Genomic DNA, 6,000 nt, shown 5'->3' with positions numbered 1-6,000 from the left:
GTAATTTTCTTCGTTTTATTGCAAGTACAGGTCAAGATTGGGGATCCACATAGTGTTGTTTTTCGTCTCTCTGGAGGCACATTTTTGTCTACGACTTTATCTTGAAAATTCTACATAAGCAAATTTTCATTTGGACACTAGGATATCTGAAGACCTTCTTGTTTCTCTTAAGCGGCTTTTGAAGAAATATTTGATGGATAATTTTGTTAAGATAATTGATATGACGTCACAAACTATCCAGGTGAGTCCATTGTAGTCAGTTTGATCTGCCTAGGTTTTCCTAATAAGAGTTATACTGCAGTTGTGCTTGCTCGACCCTACTTCATTGAGTTTGATACATGTCTATTGTGTGTCTACTTCATTGAGTTTGATGCATTTCTATTTTGTTTTGTGTTTTCTTGCACATCAAAGATCACTTTTTGGTAAGTTTGTGTGTACTTTGTGCTTGTTAGCTGTTTAAGTGTTATACAAAAATTCACTCGAAGTTCGAATTACAATCCTTGTTTCTTAGATTATGCTCAATGTAATCTGTTGCTTTGCTTCATTGCGTAGAATCTATGAAGCATGAATACAGGTGTGGTACGGGTATGGCGGTACAAAAGAATCTAAGAAAACACGCTACGGATATGGCTGCGATACGCCTGAAATGTTTAATAAGTATTTTTACCACTAGGGTGCAATACACACACACACACATATGTATACACACACACACACACACACACACATATATATATATATATATGTGTGTGTGTGTGTGTGTGTGTGTGTGTGTCCTGATCAAGTCAGGACTCCCTGATATAAGCCTAGGTTTGGACTTTTGATCTCAGCCGTTGGATTGTGTTTTTAATGGTCTGGATCTGCGAAAGGTTTATGACTGGTCATAATTAACTTTTCCCCGAAAAAGTTTCATTAAAATATGGACCATTGAAAACACGATCCAACGGCTGAGTGGTGGTCCAGACCTAAGCTCCGGTCAGGTCGCCCTGATAAGAACTGGACTATGTGTGTGTGTGTGTGTGTGTGTGTGTATATATGTACAGTTCGTGTTAGGTAGGGGCATCCTTATTTTACAAAAATGCAGACGTTTCTTTTAAGCCGTTGGATGAGATCCAATGGCTGTGATAAAAGGGAAGCAACTCGTGGGTAAAAATAAGCTGGGTCGACTAAAAAGAGCCTTGCGAGTTGTCCAGGTCTAACACGCGGGTCTCCTCTTCCTCCAACTGTACGACTTTGGCTCATTCAAACAAAGAGAGAGAGAGAGAGAGAGAGAGAGAGAGAGAGAAGAGAAGACGAACAGGAAGAAGGAGAAGAAGAAGAAGATCGAAACATGCTTACATTTAGACACATATACCATACATTCACCTAGCTGTTAAGTATCCAACGCGTGCACTTAACAAATTGTAACACGTGTCCACATTTTATATAAACCAATCTGACAATTGATTACAAAAATAACAGTACCCATTTATCCTCAGTCGATGGGGTTTTGGGCAAGAGAGGACTAAAGACGGACCTAACCTTTGGAAATATAGGCATGGAGTGCTCCTCTCTGAAAGTTTTACCATTGCAATAGCCATGTGGTATTGTATGGACCTATGCTATTGTCTGTTTTCATAACTTGTAGGTAAATTATTCAAGGTCACTTTTGGTACTACAAAAGACAAAAAACTTATTCCTAGGTGTACATGGACTCGGGAGTTGGTGTTGGATGCAAGGATTTCCTAGTGTTGGGATTATCAAATTCTTATTCCGGGGACTCCAAACATGCTAAAATTCATTGTTTTTGGAAATACCTTTCTCCTTTAGTTTGGTAAAATAGGATTCACCCCCTAAAAATAAAACTTGAATTACATAGATGAAATTTGAGTCTTATTTTACCATTGCAATAACTTCCCCCCCCCCAAACACACACACACACCCCTCCATAAAATCAAGGAACTCATGGGGCGTTATGTCGTGTAACCATGCCCCCAAACCGAAGCCAAAAGGCATCGAAGAGGCAGGCCAAGAGACCCGATTCAATTTATGTGCTCATTATCTGCCGATTGAATAACCAAGTGACTTCCGTCCCACAAAGCCATACTCTATCTTGTTTTTGATGGATCCTTGAATACATAAAAAATAGTCCTATATCTTAGGTTTTCCAAATAAGCTTATATTATCTACGTTTTGGGATCTTTTATCCCAATGTCAATTGGAATTGGATTAAATGGATAATACATTCTTGGGTGGCCGAAGTAAGGTGATTTACAATATGTAGGCTCTAAGACAGTGAAAACATTATAGATGGAGAGAAAGAGAGCTGGGGCAGCCGTAAGTGGAGACAACAATGAACTCTCTTTATGTGTGCTCTGTAGGAGGAGACCTCCTTTTCTAGAAGAGGTAGGCCACAAGGCTAGCTCATCATCAAAAGCCATGTTGAGTAAGTATGACTTTAGTGCGTAATCGGTTGAATTCCGCCAATGCACATGCTCCCAAATCAAACTCTGGGGTGTTTCAGAGCATTTCGGGAAGATTTCGTGGTTTTAATTTTTTAAATTTGCACGCTTACTCAAACTGAGTTTACGAAGTTTGGATTCATGCATTTATAGTGCTATAGGTGACAATTACTTAATCCACTTCGTTGACAAATGCACTGTCAAACATCAAATTAGATTGCAGAGTCTTCTCCTGCATGCATAACTGCGTATATGTAACAAAGGGTAAGATATAGAAACAACAATATCAGGCGAGCCTAGGACTTCTTAGTTGGAAGGCAAAAACTTTGTCAATGATCCACCAAGGGTGGATGAGTTATCTTTTTGTAGTAAAACAAATCCTTTACAGATGAACTTCATTGTTTCCTAGAATTAACGCTCATAAAACTGATAGGGCCCTGTAGTTATACTCCATTTGTCCCAATTTGTTTGTCCATTTTGGGAAATCCAACTTACTAAGGGAGCATAATCATTACACTTCCCAAACTTGAACTTTCAAAAATCCCACCAATTTAAGTCAAAGTTGCCGCATCAATTCAAAAGAGATAGGCAAATACAGAATTTCATATTGGTTTTTTCCTTGCCTTTTTTTAATGGACAAACATTTTGGGACATAAGAAAATCTAAAAGTCGACAAGCAAAATGGAATGGAGAGAGTAATAAACTTAATTTTTTAAATTTAATATTGATGCTTAAACACATTGGAGCTTAAGTGTTTTCAAAATTGATGCTCTTGCACCCCTCCAGCACTTGCAAGGGCTCCACAAACTTGTGATTGAGGGTATGACATATGTATCAAGGTATCACCTGTCATATCTAAGATTGGTCTGATTGTGAGACCAGGGACACCTTGTCGAGTGGGCCAAGCAGCTTCAATGATCCCTTCTACTCTAGGTGTCAATCCACAAGTCTGTGCCAGTCCCATGTCAAGGATTACTGAAGCATCACATAACTGAGGAACCAACCCTGAATGGGGCCTTTAGACCCTGGTCCTTGTATGTTTTGGTATGACTTTAAAGTTAAATGGATTCGAGGTGACGCAATATGAGGTGCCAATGGTAAGAGAGGCGGCTTTTCACTACTGGGTGCTAACCCCAAAGCCTTAAGGTGGGCAAGCTCAATATGTTATGTAGGTGAGGCAATACTCCTGCCATTTATTGTGATGTCAAGTTTTTTGGGTTGTGTTGGAAGTGATGTAGGATACTAGTACCTACAAAAGTTGACATTGTCAAGTTATACTATAAACAGAGTCAAAGTATGTGGTTGGTTTGTTGGATCATTTGACATTGAAGATGTAGAGATTTGTTTTGGCCGCCCTACTCCATACTTGAGCACAATGATGAGGGTACCATGGGTGGGAAGATGGAAGAATTAAGTCTTGCAAGGGACGATTGAAGAACTAAGTCTTGACCACATAGCAAGCCCTTCTTACTTCTGAAATATTGAATCGACATAGTATTTGACCAGCTGTGATTGGCGAAGAAGAATTTGAGAAGCTTTCCTAACACTAGAATGTTAGATTATGGGTGTATTTGTAATTAGTGTATTATTCGTTCTATTGTGTAACTAGTTTCATTCACTAGGACCATAGTGCAATTAGTTTATTATGTTGTATTTCACGTTAATGAGAAATCACCCTAACTTTTGGGTCTCAATTCTTGTGTTCAAGTTTATGTGGTATGGTAGACCTACGGGACCTACCTTGTCGGTTTTTCTCCTTCAATCAACGAGATATCAGTCAACACCAATGTCTCTCATCGCCGACCCATCTGTCTGACTTCAACGAGTCTCCTTCCGATGATGTCAAACCTTTTTGACGTCAGCAGTGCTACCCATATCTCCTTCAGCCTTTCCGGCATCGAACAGTGATGTTCTTGCTGTTTCTAGTCTCGGTTTTTTCTGTTCTACCGTGATTTGGGAATTTCCAGTCTCAGTTTTGTTGTTTCCAATCTTGGTTTTGCTATTTTTACTGCTTCCAGTCTTGGTTTTACTGTTTCAAACTAGTTCTATAGTCAAAATCATAAGACTCTTCAATCTATTCTTGGGCGCTTGAACCCTCTTGTTTTAGGGCTGATGTCAACTGTGTTACACTTGTTTGCTGCGTTTGGCGCTGTTTTGAGGTTGTTTACTGCTGAGTTGACTAGGTATTGTATATTTTGAGTTGTCGTTCTGCTATTAAGATGTCAGAGGATAAAAATAGGCTTCTGCTAGTGGAAAGGATGAGTTGAGTTGTGTAGGGACTTTTGATAACTGTTCTCTAGATATTAGCCACATTAAGTTGGATGGTACCAACTATTTGATTTGGTCTTGTACTTTTACTTTGGCTATTGAGGCAAACGGGATGTCAGAGTTCATTGAGGGGCATGTTACTCCACCTGTTGAGGTGGTTGAACGCAAGAAGTTTAAATCTCAAAAATCGTTAGTCATGACCTGGTTGTTTAACTCTATGAGATCTGGTATTTGCCATACTTTCCTCCTTCTTGATACTCCACATTAGATTTGGACTACTGCAGCCCAAACCTATTCTCAGCAAGGTAATGATACACAATGTTTTGAGTTGAGGAAGAGACTCCGTACATTGGAAAAAAATCATCGATTCGTCGTTGTGTACTTTGCTACTTGAGTGGAACATGGTAGGAATTTGATCATTATCAAGGTTTTAGGTTGTTTGTTAAATGGCAGGGATTTGAGCACAGCTTGAAACCCTGATAATAATCAAATTCCTGACATTCTCCATGATCCAGGTTAGGCTCCTATATGATTTTATGTTTTATGTATATGAAGGATAACGTGATTACAATGTTCCTTTTGCTGTTTTTGGGTCTATGTACCTAGTTATTGTCTTTTTTAATTGTTATTTTCTAGTGCTTGTTGATCGTTATCATTGATGTTTCCACTGAGTTTTCTGATAGCATCTTTCCAATACGAGGCTGCTTGGCGAGCTGAAAATTGGGATTTCTCTTTGTTGTCCATGGGAGATAGCTCTTCCCGTTTGAGTCAAGACCCTACAAGAGGGCATTTCCATGAACATTTGTACAGGTATCGAGGATTAACTGATTTTGGTTTGACTTTCCGACCTCAGTTGACTGGAATAGTAAAGTTAAATAAAACATGGAAAACAAATTAGGAACATATGATTTTGGATGTTGATAACTTGTTAAGGCTAGCCCTTACACCAAGTCAAACTTGTTGTAAAACTCTGTTTTGTAGTTTACTTCCATCTGATGGTTTTGTGCTTAATTGGTTCTACACATTGGCCTTAGTCTTTCTCACTCTTACACCAGGCTTGAGCTAGAATGGTATTGCAAGTGGCTTTCCATACAAATAAAGAGATTGATATGTTTTCTGCCCACTTATGATAACTAAACTTTACAATTTTCTCATATACACTTAAACACTATCCTCTTATCTTTTGGAATGTCAGTTGTTTGAGGGCATTGCAAGAGGGAGACTTTAGAGAATTTCACTCCACATTGAGAGATTCAAAAGGAACAGGGATCTATCTAACTGGAGGAAGTCA

Source organism: Rhododendron vialii, chromosome 2a (genome assembly GCF_030253575.1).
Source record: "Rhododendron vialii isolate Sample 1 chromosome 2a, ASM3025357v1".
NCBI classification, from domain to species: Eukaryota; Viridiplantae; Streptophyta; class Magnoliopsida; order Ericales; family Ericaceae; genus Rhododendron; species Rhododendron vialii.
This window is presented reverse-complemented; position numbering follows the sequence as displayed.